Source organism: Anastrepha obliqua, chromosome 2, assembly GCF_027943255.1.
Source record: "Anastrepha obliqua isolate idAnaObli1 chromosome 2, idAnaObli1_1.0, whole genome shotgun sequence".
Lineage (NCBI taxonomy): Eukaryota > Metazoa > Arthropoda > Insecta > Diptera > Tephritidae > Anastrepha > Anastrepha obliqua.
The window spans coordinates 65,972,313-65,994,798 of record NC_072893.1 but is presented as its reverse complement, the minus strand read 5'-3'; the positions used below and the strand labels follow the sequence as shown (position 1 = coordinate 65,994,798).

The 22,486-nt window shown below is 37.3% G+C and overlaps 1 protein-coding gene and 1 long non-coding RNA gene across 2 annotated transcripts in view; one reads left to right on the top strand and one right to left on the bottom strand.

The window, feature by feature from the left end:
- Positions 1 to 22,486, top strand: part of LOC129238179 (uncharacterized) — a 91,876-nt gene that overhangs the window by 14,038 nt on the left and 55,352 nt on the right. The window lies entirely within an intron of this gene.
- Positions 19,283 to 19,976, bottom strand: LOC129237667 (uncharacterized). The gene is made up of 2 exons (XR_008581767.1): positions 19,563 to 19,976; positions 19,283 to 19,485 (listed from the first exon to the last, which is right to left on the bottom strand). It is a non-coding gene; the product is annotated as an uncharacterized LOC129237667 (long non-coding RNA).

Genomic DNA, 22,486 nt, shown 5'->3' with positions numbered 1-22,486 from the left:
TCTTAAAACTAAAAAAACAGCACTAATATAACTTAAAAAAATTGTAAGAAAAAATTCAAAACTAGATAAAGGCACTTTCCACAGCCAAATTTATGACATTCGAATCACAAAAAAGAAAACAAACAAAAATTATGTTCAAAACAAAAAAAACTGCAGATCAATCTTTTTGGAGGATTTTTACTCATCAAATTCCTTATTTGCACACTTCACGTATACGCGTTTACTGCATCCCATACACATAGGCTTAGTACAAAACAAACAAACATGTGGAGTCTTCCGCTTCAACCTACTAGGGCAAATGTAGCATAACTTTTTCGCAGTTGTGGCCGGCTCTCCTAGAGGGGAAGCTACGGAGTCTGGTCCTAAGATGCTACTTATATGGTCTCGAATTAACCTGGGTAGTCGAGGATTATGCTGTCGCCTTTGCAAATGTGGTAAAATCAATTGCCGGCCTAGACTTTTCAAAAAGTCTGCCCTCGATTTATCATCAAACTCAGCACAAGATTGATATACATATAACGTAGGCATTTGCAGTACTTATATCCAGTAGTCTATAAAAAATTGCGAGTGGCAGCGTCGCGTACGTCGAGTGGTTGAATATATGGAGCACTTCTTATCAAGTTCATCAACTCCCCCTTTTGTGTTATTATAGTCTGCTATTATTGCCGGCTTTCCACTTTGAATATCGCTTTCTTCCCTGTGATGCATAGAAGGTAACAAAAGAACAGCTTTGTTTTTGTGAGGCACATATGATAAAATGGTAACTTCTTTGGTAAAACCGTACAAACAAGATCCAATTGGTCTGTTTTTATTGGGCTGAAATTCGGGAGGTATTTCCTTTTTATTTTTCTTTAGTGTACCCAAGTACGTAAGCTGTCTTTTTTTTAATTCTTCTATAACCTGCATTGAGGAAAACCAATTATCGGCAGTAATATTTCTGTTACTTCCTTCTATAATTTTAGTTAGCCGTAATACGGCTTGTGTTGGTACTGATAGCCTTTTTTCTTCAGTTGTGAGACCATTTCCGTCAGAATTTTTGCCATGGTATATATAAGCATTTGTACGGTCCTGTGTGCGAGCATCTGTTAACGCCATTATTTTGATGCCATATTTTGCTGGCTTTTTTGGCATATACATTTTAAATCTGCACCTACCGCGAAACGGCACTAACATTTCATCGATGCATCCATGGGTACCAATTGTATAATTTTTTCGGCAGTTTTCTATAAACTTATTGAACAGTTCTGAAATGGCAGCCAATGGATCCGTTAATAATCGTGGAGTTTTACTGCACCGTGCTGGCTCTTTTGCTGACCACTTATACCCATTTTTTCCATAAAAATATTTGGTTACTCTTATTGACTCAATTGCGTCTTCTCCATCTCCATGTTCATTAGCATTGTCAATTTCTTTAGTAACATCTTCCTCGGAAACATCACATTCACTTCCTTCTTCATCTTCAATGCTCATTATATCATCTGTATCACTATCTTGAAGGCAAAAATCAGGATCAGCAATTTCATCATCAACGTCACTGATTTCGTCTTCGTCTTCCAGCAATCTGGCTATGGCTTCGTCATTTAATTTGCTTGACATAACCTAATAAAATAAGTTGCAATAAATCGTAGGAGTAGTCAAAATGATTCCACGAAAAACTAACGCTAAGCCTGAGAAGTGGTATTTTATTTTCTATTAAATACTTACGCTTAGTCTGATGTGGTGGTAAAATAATTTGTATTAAAAAAATACGTAACCCCGGACGAGTGGTAATTTTGACACCAGCACTGGTATATCTCCGCTTATACAATACCCCCGACTGTAGAAACACAACTGAATAATAATCATAGGATGACGAGAAGATACCAAGAGAATGAAATTGATAGCGCTCAACTGCAGAGAGTGAGACAGAAAACAAACTACGAGGTGTAAAATTTACCACCACCTCAGTAGTTAAAGGTTAAAAGGAAATTACATACATTCCCATATATTGCCACTAGACACTGCTCGGTGATGATACCAACCACTGTACTAACGGAAGGTCGGTGATTGATGAGCGACTTATATGTGCCTCCATTAGTTCTAGACCAGCCAGTCTAGTTACTCCACAAGTGGGCACCGCGTTTTATCTATTGGTGACCTGCGACCCGATCCAGTACTTGTTTGAGGATGACCACACACTGGACGCTTTTAAGAGCAGTTCTCCTTTAGCCTTATTAATATAAAATGTCCAAGAAGCCAGATAACATTTGCGGTATACCGCTTAGCCAACACCACTTAGGTTAGCTCTGCACTCAATTAGAGGAAGAATTACTGCATTGTATAGATTTTGTGATAGCTAAATAGGCGAGTCCCTAACACAAAACGTAGCCTCTTTTACCACTACTAACTCAACTTGAGAGAGGGAGCAATAGTTAGGTAGCCGTAGGTTTTGGTTCAACTTCTAAGTGGCTTTATGAAGTGCATAGGCATATGAATCTCTGCGATTAGAATTATTAAAAAATATTGAAGAATAAATGTTCAAGCAGACTATTTTGCCAAAACATGGTTCCGTAAGCAGAAATCCATGAAAGTATTAAAAACTTTTAATTGTTGTTTTCATCTGAAAGTGACAGAATCAATTATTTTACATGCACTGAAGGCCCTAGTAGCCAGTGTGCTACTTAAGTTCGGGTTATATTGTAGTTATATATCCCCTATAAATAATATCCATTTGTGGAACAACATCAAGACGCACACCACAAATAGGAGGAGGAGCTCGGCCAAACACCTAACAGAAGTATACGCGCCAATTATTTATTTTTTATAAATAATATGTAACAATAATTTTACATAAAAAAGCAGCAGAACTCCTCAGAGAATAAATCGGTCTGGTCTCAACCTGATAGTGCTTAGAAGCATAACCCCATGATTTTCCTTGGAAGTAAAATATCCAGCAATATCTAGCAATAATAAGAAATGGTCAACTGTCAGATATGGTAAACCGAGCATTCAAAGCGATTTTAGCATTACCTGGGTTCTGTAATCAGGTTTTATACTTTGGGTTTTATATACTTGCAACGTGTGCGTCTGTAGTATGATGGCACAAAAGCATTATTAAGGGGACCCAAGAAATTTCGAAAGATAGATTTTTGTGTTTTTTTTTTTTAAATTTCGAAAGTATAGTATCTTAAGAATATACTGTCAAATTTTCATGCGGAAATTCCCTATCTTACCCCTTCTACAGCCCATTAACTAGGTAGAGAGCTGTCCGCGCGCTCCTGTACCTCAAACTTCAAACTCATTTATCTCGAAACGACTTTTTTCGGCCTGGTGTTGTCAAAAAAAAAATATATTCAACCGAATCAAATGATTTTTTTCATTTTTGTATGTAAAAGTAGTTAAGGAAAAAGCCTGAACCATTTAAACATCGTTTTTAATTTCTTTATTGTAAAAAAAAATTCCTGAAAATACGAGGCCTGAAAATTCGAGCCCTAGACTACTGGCACCCCTTAAATCGACTGTTTTAATTATGAATAGGGCTAACCAGAATCATAAGTGTAATCATAATGGGGGCACTCAGAGTTGCTCTTGATACGAGGATTGTCTTTAATATTTTACACCTCTGTAATAAGATTTGCGGCCGCCATTCGGGAGTGCATAAGCTCGAATCTCCGCGCATGAACATAAAATAATTGAAACAGTTTTTTCTAATAGCGGTCGCCTCCGGCAGACAATGGCAGACCTCCAAGTGTATTTCTGCCATGAAAAAGCTCCTCGTAAAAATATCTGCTTTTCGGAGTCGGCTTAAAACTGTAGGTTCCTCCATTTGTGAAGCTACATCAAAATGGTTTTCTGAAAAATCCCTACACAGACCAAAAAAATTCCCTACTTTTCCCTACGCTTACAACAAATTTTCCCTACGAAATTCCCTACATTTTTTTCTCCTGAGTTTACGCTATAATGAGGCAATTGCAACGCCAAAATTGAATTGTGTGCTTAAGATTTTTTAAAATTCCGTACAGAGCTTCTGCAGTGCAATCAGTTCTTTTTGGAATTAGATCCAGCAGCTTAACCACAAGCCGCTCGCTTGCCTCGTCGAAAAATCTCACCATGAGACACATATGCTTATTGAGTCCCATGTCTCTCATCGATCATTATGGAAAATTTGTTTACTTTTAATTTTCTTAACTAAATTGTCTTTTTCCTCTTTTGCCAATTCATTTTTTATTATGCTGGTGCACTTCTTTCTTCCGAGCTCAGAGTTTTTTTATTATTTCAGAATCGGGCACGATTTCTTTTAAGAGTGGAATTAAATGGTCCACCACTTGCAGCGCAACATTATGCTCAGCGAAGAACATGCTAAGTCTTATTTCGAAATTTCTGGAACCATTTGGTTTACTCGCTTTATTTTAGATGTCTTTTTAATTGCCTTCATATTTTTTGGTGCATTTTTGTTTCGACGTGCTTCGGTAAATCAGACTTGCCACAGCTCAAAATTTTGTTCCACGCAGTGCATTTGCATTTGTATGGATCGTTAGCCACAACTTCAAACTAGCCACTAAAATTTCGTCGTCAAGCCACTTATTATTGAACTTTTGTTTCCGATACTTGCATTGTTTTTTCTGGTGTTCCTCCGAAGAGTCAGTCGAAGAGGAGGAGCTGATTTCTGTAAAATATATGCATTTCAAATATAAAAAAAGCTAAAACTAAAATAATTGCAAACTTACTTCAAAAGTGAAAAGCACCAGAAGACGTGGGACAACTAACAATTTTCGCGCAAAGAAAAAATCGTGCTAGCGTTAACGAAGAAAAAACAGGCAATGTTGCCGTATTACCGCAGATTTTTATTTTAAATGTACTTTTTTAATTTTACCCCGCTATTTTAAAATTTTTTTTGCCCTTCTTGAAAATTCCCTACATTTAAAGAATTTAAAAAAATCTGTCCTTCTTTTCCTTACGCCCACATTTTTCGACAAAAATCCCTACATTTCCCTACATTTACCATCACTGCATCATAGTACAAATGTAAAACACATTTTGTTATTTGATATTTGGCAATTCAGCTGTCAATCAGTAAAACAAGTTTTTTGATCGGCTGCGTAGTTTTCGTTTGGTGTTCGTTGAAAAGTGAAAAATCAAAAGGAACATTTTCATCATATTTTGCTTTTCTATTTCCGCAAAGGGAAAACCGCATCGCAAGCTCATAAAAAGTTATGCTCTGTTTATTGTAACGAAGCCTTAAAAGAACGGCAGTGCCAAAATTGGTTTGCCAAATTTCGTTCACTCAAAGATGTAAAACGCTCTGGTCATCCAGTTGAAGTTGATGACGCACTAATCAAAGCAACAATTGATTTGGATTGTCACAAAACAACACGTGAGATTGCAGAGAAGCTTCATGTATCACTTATATGGATGAAAAATCCCTTAAAACAACTTGGCTATTTTCAAAAACAGCTGCGATTTCCTAAAGAAACTTAAGGAAAATGATCAGTTTTTAAAACGACTCATAACTGGCGATGACAAATAATGAGTTGTTTACAACAATATAAAGTGAAAAAGATCGTGGAGCAGGCCAGGTGAACCAACTCAAACAACATCAAAAGCTGACATTCATCAGAAGATGTTTTTTTTATCAGTTTAGTGGGATTACAAAGGATTTGTCTACTTTGAACTCTTACCAACCAACCGAACGATCAATTCTGATGTCTACATTCAACAAGTAACGAAATTAATGCAGTTGAAGAAAAGCAACCCGAATTGACAAATCGAAAAGGTATTGTATTCCAACATGACAATGCAAAGCCACACACATCTTTGGCTACTCGGCAAAAAATATTGGCGCTTGGTTGGGATGTTTTGCCATATCCACCATATAGTCCTGACCTTACACCATCTCATTACTTTTTCTTTCGATCTTTACAAAACTCCTTGAATCGTAAAAATTTCATTAATGATGATGGTGTCAAATCGTACCTGATTCAGTTTTTTGCTAATAAAAACCAGAATTTTTATGAAGGTGGGATTATGATGCTGCCTGAATGATAGCAAAAGGTCATTGATTAAAATGGGCAATACATTACAGAATAAAATTATTTATAATAGTTCCATGAAAAAAATTGTTTCTAATTTTCTTAAACAAAAATACGCAATTACTTAGTTACCAATGAAATATGAAATTAAAACTGTAGCTGAACAGTTTCAGATATGGATGCATGAAAAACTCTTTTTTTATGATCCAGCGTCAAAAGAAAAATGAGGTGTACGTCATGTGGATTGCGTTTATTATGGTAGTTGGGAGCAATCATTGGGTTTATTTTTATGGATAACGACTTGGCTCATTGGCAAGATGATTTGTTTGTGCAGGGGATTTTTTAAAATTGGTGTCGAGTTATGCCAAAATTACATACTTGAAATTTGTCCAAAAACTCTCATTAAAAAAAAAATTTTATAAATTGGCCGAAGAATCTTCCATTGTTCTCGTTGTATTTTTTCTATACGAGTTTTTTAGCCATTCCCCACACCTGTAGTCCATATAGCCAAATTGGCTTAATCGTAGTTTTGTAAACTAACAGCGTGTTCTGTGTTGCAAGTTTGGATTTTGAGCAGACTAACCAATGAAGTTGTCGAAGTTTTTCTTTTATTTGTTTGACCTTTTTCTTTATGTGGTGATTACAATTTAGTTTGGAGTCCAAGTGAATTCCCAGATATTTAGTAGTTGGTTCCATTGTCACTTATTTTAATTGGGACTGCAGTAAATTTGATTTTGTTTGTAAATATAACCTGTACGGTTTTGTCTTCATTTATTTTTAGGCATCTGTTATCAAAGCATTCCTTAACTGCGTTTGTGTATCGCTGCAGTTTTTCAGTAGCGATAGTTAAGGTTTTGTCTGATGCCAATAGTATTGTATCGTCTGCGGACGTAGCAATTGAAGAATTAGTTTCGTCAGGAACTGGTATGTCTGCGGTGAATAAGACATATAGTAGTGGTCCAAGAACACTTCCTTGCGGAACTCCAGCTGTTATTTGATGAATATCTGAACACTGATTGTCTTATTTAATATACAAGCTTTGGTCGGTTAGGTAGCTTTGTATGATGAGATAGTAGTGAAAAGGTAGCACTCTTTTTATTTTGTGGAGGAAGCCTTTGTGCCACACTTTCTCAAACGTATCGATTGTTTTCAAGGTCTGATTGGATTTTATTTTTAATTTCATGGATCTGTTGAATAGTCGAATATGTTTTTCGAAATCCAAATGATCATCCGGTATTATACATTTTTGATCTAGAAATTGACTAAATCGATCATGCAGTAATTCTTCAGCAATTTTAGATATTGTCGGCAGTAGGTTTATTGGTCTGTATGATGACACGGCAGTTGGATCTTTACCCGGTTTTGGCAATACAATAATCTCTGTCACTTTCTAGAGTTTCGGAAAATATTGTAAGCGAAACATTGGCTTGGTTCGTAGCTCTAATTAATTGGTACAACTAATTAAAATTAAAAAATAAATAAATAAACAGTCAAAACTTGGCAATATGTGGCGTACACTTTATTTGACGTTGACTGTACGTACATACGACGTAGTAAGCAAAGAATGAGAATTTAATTGCTTATCAAATACAATTTTCAAAAAGTCTCTGTTACAGTATCACCTAAAAGTAATGAAACTCTTTCGCTGGCACCAATGAAGTCATTCATTCAGTCGAAAAATGTAGGAGAATATGTCTTCTAAAAGTGTAAGTGGCCTATGCGAATATAGATTTTGTGCTCATTACGAATATAAGGGTGCTTAATGAGCTACTATAAATTGAATTTTGCCCTTCCTAGATATCAATTTTTCATTCAAATTACATCCTATTATATGTAAGTTTCTTTAAGTTTTTATCTTGATATCTCCCTTCCAACAATATAATTCTTCTAGCTGAGAACTTTAAGACTTTATAGCCAAAGTTAAATAAACGAAATACCAACAAATTCCACTTTACCCCTTTCACGGCAGCAAGCGAGCTGAATCCAAATCTCTATACACCGTTAAAGTCATAAACAAGGAAGAAAAGCGCCAAAAATACAATCTAATTAGCTATTAAAATAAGGCAACTGAGCCAAAACAGAACGTGCAAGAGGAAAGTGAGAATAAAATAAAGTACTCGTAGACAGCGAAAATATGCCACTAAACAGCCTCAGAAGAATTGTTTTCTAAGTCATTAACTTTCAAATGTACCCAAACAAGGCGAGAGTATTTTAGTGGCTACGTTGTTGCTGTCGTTGCGTAGGAAAAACCAATGAACGTGGGTGTAAGTGGGAGGAAAGTAGCAACCAACATTTTTTTGTTTTTTGCTTTAACGTTTCTCTCTACAGCCAGTCACTGTGTAATAGGGCAAAATTAATGAACGCATTGGAGCATTTTTGAAATCTCAAATTTATATTGTTCTACATCCCATGCCGCTAACGCATGAAATCCTAAAATATGGAGGGTTGGCTGTGGTAGCGCTCAATAAAATAATTTACACTTCCCCCAAGGCAAAGCAAGAGAGCAAAAACAAAAACATAAATAAAAAACTACAAATAAAAATAAAATAAAAACAAATAAGGTATCGTTGGCTGAAGTGTTAGAAATCCAGATAGTATACTCGAATAATAAAAAAATAAAATTACCAAATATTGAATGCGAACACCGCAAGTTCGCCGCTAACTTCATGCAGGAACACATGTCGACACAATACTAAAATTCCCAAAGCAGCGGAGTGGCACGAATAAGCATTAAATCAAGTCCAATTACGCGAATTTCCAGTTCATTTCCGTTGCAGAATTGTTTGCGGCGTTTGTTTTTATTGAGCGCACTCGTGAATTGTCGAAAAATTAGGTTACGTATACGCTGCGGTAGACAAAGCGTACAATACGAAGAAGCAGCGAAATTTCTGTGCCATAAAATTAATAACCGACAAGGAAATATTGTCTGCTGAGTGGAATAATATTGGGAGTTCAAAACAATGTATGGAAATATGTATGTGGGTGTATGTAATGCCTAGCAGTGACAAAGAAATGTATGTCGGTAAGTTTGTTAAAGGCAGCAGCAGATTTACGGCTGTTTTTTTTTTTTTATAAAATATTGTCTTCATAGTATTGTGTGCCAGCACAAAGGTTTTCAGTTTACAAAAACATATATTTCTTAAGCTTCTTGAAATAATTCGGCTTTTGTTTATCATTCAATCTCTTGTGAAGCGTTCGATTGTGAGCTATGAATGGCAGATATACAGAAATTTCATGTTTTGGTAATACAGTTTCGGGCATTACAAGGAAACAACTAAAAAATGCAGCTAATACTTTTTTCTGTTGAAATATAAAGAAAATTAAAAGAAAATATTAAAAAAATATATACAGGGTTTTTCAGTAAGAGCGCTTCAACTTTTGAACTTTTTTGAATAAAACACAAACGGTTTGACTTTTTTAACTAATTTTTTTTTTATTATCGAGTTTGAACATATACATTTAAGTATGAAATTCGATTTCTTTTGCATGACCACCGCGTGCACGTTTTACGAAGTCCAATCGTTGAACCCAATTTTCGACCACTCTTTTGCATAAATCGGCCGAAATTTCAGCAATTTCGCGTTCAATATTGGCTCTGAGCTCACAAATCGTCGCCGGCTTGTTACTGTAGACCACTGACTTCACATAACCCCAGAGAAAATAATGTGCTCATCGAACTTACTCTTCAACAAATCAATTGTAGCGTGTGCTGTGTGGCTTGTGGCCCCGTCCTGTTGAAGCCACATGTCGTCTAAGTCCATACCATTCAATTGCGGCCAAAAATAATCGTTTATCATGTCGCGGTATCGATTTCCATTCACAGTAACGTGGCGATCGTTCTCGTCAACGAAAAAATATGGGCCAATTACGCCGCCGGCATGTAAACCGCACCAAACAGTGATTTTTTCGGGATGCAACGGTGCCTCATGAATCACGTGTGGATTGCTTTCTGCCCAGTAACGCATATTTTGCTTGTTGACAAAGCCATTGAGCCAAAAGTGAGCTTCATCACTGAAGATGATTTTTTGGAAAAACAGCAACAGCAACAGAACGATTATTTTCATAAAAAATTTGCACGATTTGCAATCGTTGCTCAAGTGTGTAGCGTTCCATGATGAAATGTATACTAATGAAGTTTACAAATGACAAGCGAAAAATAAAAAATATTGCGTCGTTCGCCCTCCCTATCGGAAAAAAGTTGAAGCGCACCTATTGAAAAACGCTTTACTTGGACCTTTTAAAGAAGGTAATAGTCGCTCCAGTGAGGTATTTTGCAAATTTCCCAGGTCTTCCGATTCAATTCAATCTTCATCTCCTCCAACTCCTGCTGAAGTCATTGTGAGGTCCAGCCATTCCAGGATGACAGTACAGTGACCCGTTACAAAACCTATGAAGACGCGGGTTGTTAATCTGTTGAATCCAAGCAGACATTTTGTCCGTTTAAAGTTCAGTTTTGGCCAGAGCGCTTTGGAGACCCTGCAGTTAGCTATTGGAGACATCATTCTATTGGTTTCCGTGATTACGTTGAAGTCAATTGCAGTGTACAGTGCGTTTTAAGGAATGCTAATGTCTTCTACCGCTCGTTGAAGATTAAGCTCAAAGCCTTTCCTTGCACACTCATCTTTCATTTCCCTACAATCCAGAGTAGAAGGGGGCCTAAAAAAGTGTAGTTTTTGTTGTTGTATAAGCAAGAGCGACCTCCTGCGTTCTTTAACACATCTTGAGTTGATGCGCGCTGAGCCCTGTGCCTTCCCCGCTGCTTGACTATCAACAAAAATGGTAAGGTTTACTGGAAATAAGTATATTAGTAGTGTCGCAAGAAAGTAAATCCGTTGAAAAATTTATATGAATCGAGCGCAATCCTTTTGGGAGACTGACTGCCCGGGCACTGATGAAATTTTCTTTAAAAATAATTTTCAGTCTTAACTTTTATTTTTTCTCCGTCCCCAAAATTCACAGCAAATAAAAATAACAGAAAGCAAAGAACAAGAACAAGAACAACCAAAGTGAAATACAAAGACGCCGTGGGAAAAGGTTTATTGTCGTGTTATTTAGCGAATTACTAAGGGAACGAATTAAGTGCCGAGGGCACATAGCGTAAGGATACTCAGCCCAGTCAACGGATATACAGAGACGCTCACAATAATAGCGGCCCGACAGCCTGGGAAGTTTTGACTACATATTTCAATATACTTCCATTTTCAATTTCTTTATTCTTAATAAAACTAAGGTCATACTACAACAAAAACCATTTAATTCGAAGTTCCAAACTTTGTACAAAATTAAAAAAAAAAATAAAAAATGTGCAAAAACTCTCAAATCTCATCTAAGAATATACGCAACACTGCCAGTAAAATTGAATGGCCTACAAAGCTGCATATCCAGAGTTTTTCAAAAAATTTTAAAAAAGCTTTGTAATTTTCGAAAATTTTCAAAGTTTGAAAGATCGTACTAAATATAAGGATTTTCTTGTAGCATGACCTGTACTTATATAAAAAGAAGTCAAGAAATAGTCAAAACTTTGCAGCATATCGCATTTTTATTGATGGGAGAGGTTTTTCTGCTGTGGCTGAAAAAGAACTGCTTATGCTCAGCCGGTGCTCAAAAGCAAAGCGGATCCAATTAGTACGTTAATCACCGCCCGAAAAATTATAAAAACATTTGGTCCAAAATGGTAGTGTAAGATCGAGGCATTTGCCACTTTGATAGCGTATGAGGCCCATAAAAAACTCTGCCGTGCTTTGGGTTCCGGCACCGGTTGCAAAGCAAATCTAAATTGAACTAAAAAGGTTCTCTCCGTCTTTAGTTTATCACACCAAAGCCATCCTAAGGAGGAGGGCAAACTCTGAGGAGTTCTGTTCTTCATGACACCGGGGTGAAGTCCCCGGTTAGACTTTTTAACTTAAGCTACTACGAATTGAGCTCCTATACAGCTTGGAACTGGTTGCTCCAGTGACCGAAAGGGAGGTCAGACATTTCTTTGTAATTCTAAAGTCTTCTTCTGAGAAGACTCCTCCATCAGTCTTTCACTTGAACTTCGAGCCATCCATGAAAACTGAACCTTGGTTCTATTTAACTAGGCGCTACCACTTTCCCATTCTTAGCTTGAAGAAATCCGCTAGTAGTAGATGTAAAACGCAAAATTTCTGCCAAATAATACCTTTGGTCAAAGAAAATGAGAAAAGGAAAACTTTACATTGTTTATGAAATAATTAGTCCGTACTTCGAGCTCACGAAAAAATGATCATACGAGTTCATCGCTTTAGTATGCTTGACATGGCGTATAATTCTCTTGAAAATGGGGCTGGCTACTTGCAAAGCGAGTTCTTGAATTGAAGGCAAAGATTTTTCTTATCCTATCTGTTGGTATTTAAATGCATTTACCGTTCCCTCCGTTTTCTGTTAGTAATGTCTCGATGGGTTCAGCTTGTGACAGACATGTCATTTTAGTGCTTTCTACCGAATTTGCTGCTTATTATGCAGTTTCATTACACTTGGACCTGATTTTATGTACTAACTTGGCGCTTACTTCTTTCATTGGATGTTTGGCCAAGCTTCTGCTACAATATGTAGTACGATCCTTAAGGTTTTCCACAACTGAACGAGCAGCTTTTCTATACCAGAAATACACTCGGAGATTTGCCATTGCAGATTTGCCAAGTGGCGTCCGCTATTAGAAAAAATATTTTTTCTATTAATTGAAGTTTCACGCTCGCTTTAGGTTTTGTACCCGAGTCCTCCTGAGCCGAAGCCCACTTAACCCATTCGGCTATGGTAGCCCTTTTTGGAAACTCTATTCTAGCCCCAGCTGTCGAGGATCATAGTAATGAAACTCGCTCCTTTGCCGCTTTTTGGCCAGGTCACACCTCACAACTGTTATAATATTATTTTTATGTGCAACACCACTTTAGAATCAAAAAGGCTAAATTTGGAAAATTTGGGCTAAAGAAAATCTTTCCTCTTTTCCATTCTTGGGTAGAATTTAATATTTTTTGACTTGCGGTTGGCAGTTTTAGCGCATTTGTGTTGCGCAAAGTTGGTTCTTTTGGCGGATAGCCAAGCATTGGAGCCAAGCTGATGCTTTCAGCCCATGACTCTCCCAATAACACATTCTCCATGTATTTTCTTCGAAAAGCTTACGTGGTTTTGTACTAAACTTTCAAATTACAGATCAAGTTATCAGCTTCCCCTTCACTGGGTCGTCGATCTACCTACTGTGCCCACTATTCACCTAAGATCATCGGACCAGCCATAACTTTTCCAAACATTCCCAAAACAAAACAAAATTTCACATTGTCAACAAAATACAGTCTACTTATACCTAATGCTCCCAATTGCGCTTCAAGTGCATACCGACTACCTACTCATATTTCAATGTCCACAGCTGTACGCATTTTATAAATTAAACAAACAATTCAGTTAAAACGATATAATTTCAGTACTTCCTATATAAAATAAAACAAAACTGCGGCTTATATTTTAGTAGAGCGTTAACCGCAGATGCTTATAAAGAATATTTTGATATCAAAGCACTTCAATTAGTTATGCTGTCCAAGCATATTTTCGTATTGGGTAAGTAAAATTACTGTGCATGAAAATTGAATAAGTTTCTAGTAAATTTTCTTTCAGTCTTCCTCTCAGTGCTGCTTGTCAATTTGGAGATGGCTCAAGCTGGTGCATCACCAATTGCAATTTTGGCCAGGAGGCGTAGACAAGGAAACCTTCCACCTCCTAGGCCAGGAAGAATTTTCTTTCCAAGACCAAAACCAACAATTCGGACTCCTCCAAAAAAGGGGCAAATAATAACCAAGTAAACTTTTCTAATAACTCATCCCCCAGGTTGTGGTTGATAAATGGACAAATTACTTCAAGTCTATAAAAATCATTTCAAAACTTATATGGAATATAAAGTGCGGCAGTGTATAAGAGAAATCCTAATAACAATTACTTTATGCCAAACTTAACTATTGTTCTTTAATAAAATCAATATTTGCATTCGTACTTGCATCTCTTTTATATTCTTTTATGGTAGAATAAGCTAGAATAAGCACCAGTAGTAGGCTCGGCCTAAATTACTAAGACCGCTAAGTGCCAATTGCGTGATCCAGGAACAAAGAGGAAATTATGTTAGATGATTGGCTTAAGAGGGCATACGTGTCACCTCTTCACTTGAGAGGATCATATTTTTATTAATCCCCAGAGTCACAAGGCGGGGAGTGGCAGCCAAGCTGCTCTAAAGGTCCTAGAAACCGCTTACATATCTTCGAATATACTTCAGTTATGTAAATGGAGGCTGAGCTCAGTTGCTTATGTGGATGCCAGAACACTGTAGTGCTCAAAGCAACGAACTGACGAATGAATTGGCAAACTGCAGTTCTTTAGAGCGTTAAATGGGACCGTAGTCAATTTACCATCAAGTATAGTGGGTTAAGTTGGGTAAATCAAATACTTCCTTAAAAAAGCTGCTGAAAGCTGTTGGTGCTGGATACTTTTAGCTGCAAAACAGCCATACTGAGAAGCCCTGACAGGGTGGTAGCAAAATTTACTTCGGCGACAGAGAAGGAATGAGTTATGAGCACTGATAAGACTGATTACGGATCACTATACACATATACATATATAAACCACCCTCACAGGACTTTCAATTATATACTACATTTCCATTTTCAGTTTTGAACTCCCAATATTGTTTCACTCTTATTTCACGCATAATTTGACACCAGCCCGAAAAGGACTCGTGCCGATTGGAGGAAAAAAATGTTGGAGAAATTCGGCCGCAGTGGTTCAAGCACCATGACAGGTGATAAATCTTGGACTTATGCGTATGAATCGGAAGCAAAACATCAATCGACTCTGTTCAGTGTTCTTTGTTGATGTCGCAACCGTGCCACTACAGAGAGTTACCGCAAACAGTTTTTATTGTTTGTTTGGCAGAAGTTTTCAGGTAATTGAGGATAACCACGCGCCGAAGACGAGTCATCCTTCACCAAGGCAAAGCGAGCTCTCATGTTTCGGCTCACACAAGAGAGTTCTTGAGCACTAACAAGATTGGATCAATGGCTCATCGGACTTACGGCCCTAATTTGACAGAAATATACCCGGAGGTTTGCCAATACCTAGCGAAGGGCGGCCGCACCTTGAAACATTATTTTTTTCTATAACTTGGGGTCTCATGCTAACATTCGGTTTTGAACAGGAGCCATTCTGAATGATAGTCATGCATAAACTCCCTTGGCAATGGTGTTCCTTTTAGAGAACTCTGTTGCAGTGTCAGCTGTCGGGGATCATGGTAATGAAACCACTCAACTTCCTCCTTTGCCGTGTCTCAGACCGAGCACACCTCACCTTTGCTATTCTTTTTATGTACGACATCTCTTTAGAATCAAAAAGGTTAAATTTCGACTCGTTTAGGAAAAATCTTTCCTTTTAACGTAGTTGGGTAGAATTTTAATGTTCTTTAACCTGCGGTTGGCAGTTTTGGCGCGTTTGTGTTGTGAAAAGTTGCCTTTTTTGTGGGCAATTTTCATCGTACCACCCTCGCGGTAAGACGCTTTCCATGTATTCCCTTCCAACAGCTAACGCAGTTTTGTGCTAATCTTTGAAGTTATAGTTCTATTCACCGGCTTTCCTCTATTGGGTTCTGTTCCAAGTTTATGTGCCAACTATTAAAAGATTTTTAATGAAAGTATGCAAGGATTGCACTACGCTCTCAGACGATGAAATTTTCCTCTCTGTAGTATGAAATGGTACTAATTTCTATTGTATCACTTCTAAAATTCTTAAACATGAACACAAATTCACCACTGATAACAAAATGCAGTAATTTTCGCTGCTACCTATACCTGCCGCACCCAATTGCGCTTTAAGTGCATACCTCCTACCTGCTCATATTTCAATGTCCACAGCTGTATGCATTTTTTAAATTAAACAAGCAATTCAGATAATACTATACAATTTTAGTACTTCCTATATAAAACACAATAAAACTGCGGTTTACATTTTAGTAGTGCATTAACATCAGACGCTTATAAAGAATATTTTGATATCAAAGCACTTCAATTAGTCATGCTGTCCAAGCATATTTTCGTATTGGGTAAGTAAAATTACTGTGCATGAAAATTGAATAAGTTTCTAGTAAATTTTCTTTCAGTCTTCCTCTCAGTGCTGCTTGTCCATTTGGAGATGGCTCAAGCTGGCGCATCACCCATCGCAATTTTGGTAAGGAGGCGTAGGCAAGGAATACTTCCACCTCATAGGCCAGCAAGAATTTTCTTTCCAAGACCAAAACCAACAACTCGGACTCCTCCAAAAAAAGTGCAAATAACAACCAAGTCAACTATTTTAATAACTCATCCCCCAGGTTGTGGTCGATAAATGGATATATATTGCAAATTACTTCAAGTCTATAAAAATCATTTCAAAACTTATATGGAATATAAAGTGCGGCAGTGTAGGCCAATATTCATTTATTATATCTATTATAATGAAAGAAATCCTAATAGCTAAGTACTTTATGCTCAACTTAACTATTGTCCTTTAATAAAATCAATATTTACATTCGTATTTGCATCACTTTTATATTCTTTTATGTTAGTTGTTCTAGCACCAGTAGTAGGCTCGGCCTAAATTACTAAGACCGCTAAATGCCACCTGCGCTATCCAGGAACAAAGAGGAAATTATGTTAGATGATTGTCTTAAGAGAACATGCGTGTCACCTCTTCACTTGAGTGGATCATATTTTTTTAAATCGCGGGAGTCATACAAGTTGTGCAAGCTGGAACACTGTGGGGTTCAAGGCAACGACTGGGCTGATGAATTTAAATCATAAAATAAAATTTACAGGCTAGTATAGCAGGTTCAGTCAGGTAAATTAAATACTTCATTAATAAAGCTCCTGAGAGGATAATGACAGCTGCAAAAGAGTTAAACTGAAAAACTCTGACAGGGTGGTAGCAAAATTTCCTTCGGCGACAGAGAAGGAGTGAGCTATGAGCACTGATGGGACTGGTTACGGATCACCACCCAAATAATATATATATATAAAAAAACATTCAATTCTATAATACAATTCCATACATGGATTTGAACTTCCAATATTGTTCCTCTCTTATTTGACGCATAATTTGACAGCAGCCCGAAAAGGACTCGTGTCGATTGCTATAAAGAAATGTTGAAGAAATTCGGCCGCAGTGGTTCAAGCACCATGACAGGTGATAAATCTTGGATTTATGCGTATGAATCGGAAATAAAACATCAATCGACCCTGTTCAGTGTTCTTTGTTGATGTCGCAACCATAGAAATGTAACGCAATCAATTTTTAGTGTTTGTTTGGCAGAAGTTATCAGACAGGCAGAAGACGAGTCATTCTTCACCAAGACAAAGCGAGCTCTTATGTTTCGGCTCACACAAGCGAGTTATTGAGCACTCACAAGATTGAATCAATGCCTCATCGGACTTCCGATCCTAATTGGCAGAAATATACCTTGAGGGTTGCCAAAGCTTGCCGAGAAGCGATGGCTTTTAAAAAACCTTTTCTATCAATGTGCCTAGTGCCCAGGGTTCCGAACCTGGGCATTTCCGAGTGGTAGTCATGCACCATTTTTACTTCGGTGGGTCAAAATTCATAGCGTCGGCATATGGTCGGCAGAGGTATCATTGATGATTCATTGTGTACATCCTTGTCGGATATAGATGGTAAATTTTTGGGCTGAGATTTATACCATATCAGGAAAATTCGCAGTGTGGCCATGAAATCTCTGCCAACCTATCTTGCTCTATTCTTTGAATATCCTCTCTGAACTTTAAATACAATGGGCAATATTTTCTGAATGCTTTGGAAATTCCAAACATCCGCTACCTCGTTTCAAGCTGTGGCGTTTTCCTCTCATATTTGCTAGCAAATTTTGCCCAATTTACAGTCCTTGATCGGATATAAATTTGCTCGCTCTGGTATCGACTTTCGGCAGAACGCCAATTTATTGATGTAAACATATTAACATACAGTAAAATCTCTATAAGCGAAAACTCAAGGGGCAGGAATATTCCTTCTCAAATAGATTTTTTATTGCATAAAGTTTCTCTATTGATACATAAAAACAGCTTGGCAAATTTACGTTATCGATCTCGGGCCACATCGCCCTGCTTAATTAGTTTTCATCGATAAGTGTTAACTTTTTAATGATAATTTTAATAAATAGTTTTGCATCGCTCCACATTTGAACATTCAAAACCACTGCCGGACATTAAGAGGGCAATGACAAGAAAAGTGGTGTGAATTTGTTTAGCGTGTTTTGACGGAAAGAGCTCTTCGGAAGGGCCATAATATCACCAAATTCTAAAAATTATCGGTTTTTCCTATTTCGAATAAACCTGGAAATTATATTTTTTTTTAATTTTTCCAGTCTATTTGCTTAAGTAATAATCCCACCCGTTAACTTTTAAAACATTGGTAAAAAACTTGGGTGACTCGATATAGAATCGCTCACCTTTATTTTATTTTTTTGTTTGATATTTACCCGTGCCGCCTACGCTTTGAAAATTGCCATCGAGCTTCCATGGGAAAAATGCGTCTTCCATAAACTTACCCCTGTTTTAACTTCCCTTTATAAATTCCCATAAAATTAAAACCTTTAATTATTTTTTATTAAACAAAATTTAACTATTTTTATTGGAACATTCAAAATTAATTCTTAATCAATTTTTATTTTGGGGTTTGGGAGAAAATTTTTGCCAATGGGCGACTGTTATTTGTTGTTAAAAGTTGTTCCCATTATTTGGTGCTATATTGAATTATATTAAAATCAAAAATTGCATCTTTTAAGTTTATGGGCAGAGAATTTAACGAATTTCTACTCATTTCTGACTTGGACTGAGTACTGACTTTGGACTTTAAACAACTGGTAATCCTGCTGTGAAATCGCAATTTATTGAGTCGTAGGAGTTTGAGTTAAAGTTAACTGAGATGAACTCGAAGCTATGAAAATGGCCCTAAGCAGAAGTGGATTTCATGGCAATTTGTGTATATTGCAGCATCACCTTATTTGTGGATTGGGCAACACACTCTTAAACTCCAGTTTTCAGAGCTTCCTTTAGCGCTTTCACATTTTACAGAATGTTATTTCATAAATAAATAAATAAGATTCAAATTTTTATTGAAGTTTTTACAATTACGATTTTGAATATCTGTACCTGCAAAAAAATATTTCCCTAAAAATATTGATTTTCTGTGCCAACGCGTGTTTTGATTATGAAATTATTCTTATTAAAGAAAAATTTAGTTTATTTTGAAAGAAATTTATTGACTTTTATTTAATATAATCTAATTTGGAAATTACTTATGGAAAAGTTAAGTGGGTTCAGCTATTCAGGCATCGATATTGATCATCCATCATTTCCTTATTAGTCGTCTTCACATTCCTCAGGACGTGCACCGATTTTAAGATTACCGCAACGTCTCTGCCTTACAATTGACCAGTCTGTGTGAAAAAAGTAATGAAAATTAAGTTAATAAAAGAATTAAATAATGAAAATCTGCTTATCAATTTGTACTCACTATTACGCGGTCTAGTTTGACAGTTCAGATTGCGTAATGCACACCTATTAGCCACTCGTCGGCAGAGTCTGCCATTTCGACTACGCACGCACAATGACGGACCGGCAGTGGTGCATTTTAACGGTTCCTTAGTACATGGACGAGGTCTCGGCGGTGTTACTGCTCGTGGTCTCCTTGTTGGTCTTCTAGTTGGTCTCTCAGTTGGGGGTGGCCTCCTTGTAGGTGGGGGTCTCCTAGTTGGTCTGTCAGTTGGGGGTGGCCTCCTTGTAGGTGGGGGTCTTCTAGTTGGTCTATCAGTTGGGTATGGCCTCCTTGTAGGTGGGGGTCTTCTAGTTGGGGGTGGTCTCCTCGTTGGTGGGGGCCTCCTAGTTGGACGAACACCTGATGTGTCCACATCAGGTGGCTGCGCTTGAACCATAACTATGGTTATTACCAGCACAACTCCAAAAACTGGAATTAATAGGGAAGTTAGTGAGTATATCGGATAATTCAAGTAAAGAACTCACGGAACGTCAAGAAGTGCCTTGGCAACATGTTTTCGTTGCTTTGTTTTAAGATCTGGTGATGTTGACTGTGAGTAAGAAAATCAACTGATGACTCTACAACAGTTTGAACCGAGTTTTATAGTCGCGTGAACATCAGGGATTGAATGGTGTCTGGCACGTATTTTGTATTGTAACAATAGGATTGTGAGAAAGAGTTGACTGGAGCAGTGTATTGATGGTTTAATTGTAACCGAAAAGAAAGCTTTCTTTTCAAGCCAGACAATGATTTTGGGTGAGAATTATTGTTCAAATTTAAATCATTTTAATGTTTTAAATTCTTTTTTCTTATCGTTTTCTTAGTTTGTGACGACAAATATTATACACAAATTCTATTTCTTTCATTGGTAGGCCTTACTGATTATTTATTAATAATTATTGGCTTTTAAGGCACCAACTCAAATAATTTGGCTATTTTAATATTTTGCTATATTTTTTGTATTAAATAAATTTAAATGAAAGTTGTTTTTTCAAATATTTACATGTAATTACTATGGCCCTATTATTATCAAAGAGTCATAAGTTTCGGCAATTTGTTTCTTACTTATTTAATTTCAATAACTTTTTTATCCTATCCTAAGAAACGGTTACCCCATAAACTGCCTCAACTATCGACAGATCAGCCTTTTCTCCATCGCCTATAAAATTCCATTCTTCCTGCTATTCGATAAATTGAAACCTAACGCCCGAACTTTAATTGGGCTGTACCAGTGCGGTTTTAGATCTGCTCGCTCCATCGTCGACCAAATATTCCCACTGCTGCAGATCCTGGAGAAGACTCATAAGAACCAAGTCAACATGCACCACCTTGAAATCACGGATGATTTTTGCCAACAAGTGCTACTTTGAGCTAAGTTCGCAATCGAGTACTAAAACCCTCTCACGGCGAACGAAAACAACACTCTGCCCTGGCAGCCGTTATTGGAGTTTTCGAGGTTAAGTACTTCGCAATAGGTTCGAACCGGCTGTCAGAGCTTTACGGAGATATTGGCATAGTCAAACGAGTCATCCTGTAGCGACTAAAGTGGCTGGGTCATATCGTCCTTATGGAAGAAACAGCTCCAGCGAGGAAGGTGTTTGAGATGGTAATTAGCGGTCGACGGCGAAGAGAACGTCCTCGTGTCCGGTGGAAATCCAAAAGCTGAAGAAACAGGGAAAGGTGTAAACAAAATAGACTTGACTTTTTTCAAGAGGAAGGTATTCGGTAACGGGTTATTACGGGAAATTAACCTTTGTGCAAATGTTTTAAGCTTTGTGCAAATTAAAAAAAAGTCAATAAATTTTCATAGAAGTTTCATACTTGCTCACCTCAATTTATAAAACAATTCCGAGTATGCAGTTTTATAGGCTATGAAATTTCGTAAGCCCTTATATCCTTTCTAGCCCTAGAAAATATATTAAAAATTTCAAATAGCTCACGAATCACATTAGGTGTTGAGAATTTTTTTCTTTCCTGACGGAGTTTAATAGTTTCTTACATATAAAAAAGAGGGTCATAACTGGTGACAAATCCTGGGTTTATGGCTATGATATGGAAACCAGAGCTCAATCATCTCGATGGAAGCTGCCGCACGAGCCAAGACCGTAAAAAGCGCGCCAAGTTCGGTCGAATGTAAAAGTTTTGCTTACCGTTTTCTTCGATTGCATTGGCGTTGTGCATCATGAGCTCTTGCCATACGGTAAAACGGTCAATAAGGAATATTACCTTCAAGTTATGCCCAATTTGCACGAAGCAATCCGCCAGAAACGCCCGGATTTGTGGAAAAACAAAAATTGGCTCTTGCATCACGAGAACGCCCCTGCTCACACATCGGACATGCTTGTGGGCGACTTTTTTTCCAAAAACAACGCCACAGCCACCGTATTCCCTAGATCTGGCCCCTGTGATTTTTTCTTGTTTCCGAAACTGAAGAAGCCCATGAAAGGACGATGCTATGCTACGATTGATAAAAAATTATGATTTTTTCAAGAGCTTCGAAGATTGAAAAAAACGTTGACACAAGTGCATAATATCTCATGAGGATTACTTTGAAGGGGGCGAAATAGATATTAATGAATAAATAAATAATTTTTGAAAAATCACAAAGTTCGCGATACTTTTTGTACACACCTCGCACGCTCAACTAAGTTGTATGTAAGGAGGATGGCTATGACCGAGCAGCAGACCTCTGAGACTAATTTAGTCGACCTCTTCTTGGCTCATCAGCAACTTAATTTCTCCCTATGCTCATATGACCTGGAACCCAGATCAGAGAAATGTTACATGCATTCCCAAGAGATTTGATATTTTTTTTTACAGGGCTTGATTAGTTTTGATCTATCCCATGGAGTTGCCAGAACCTTGATCGGTGCTTGACTCTCGGAAAGAAATGTTAATATCTT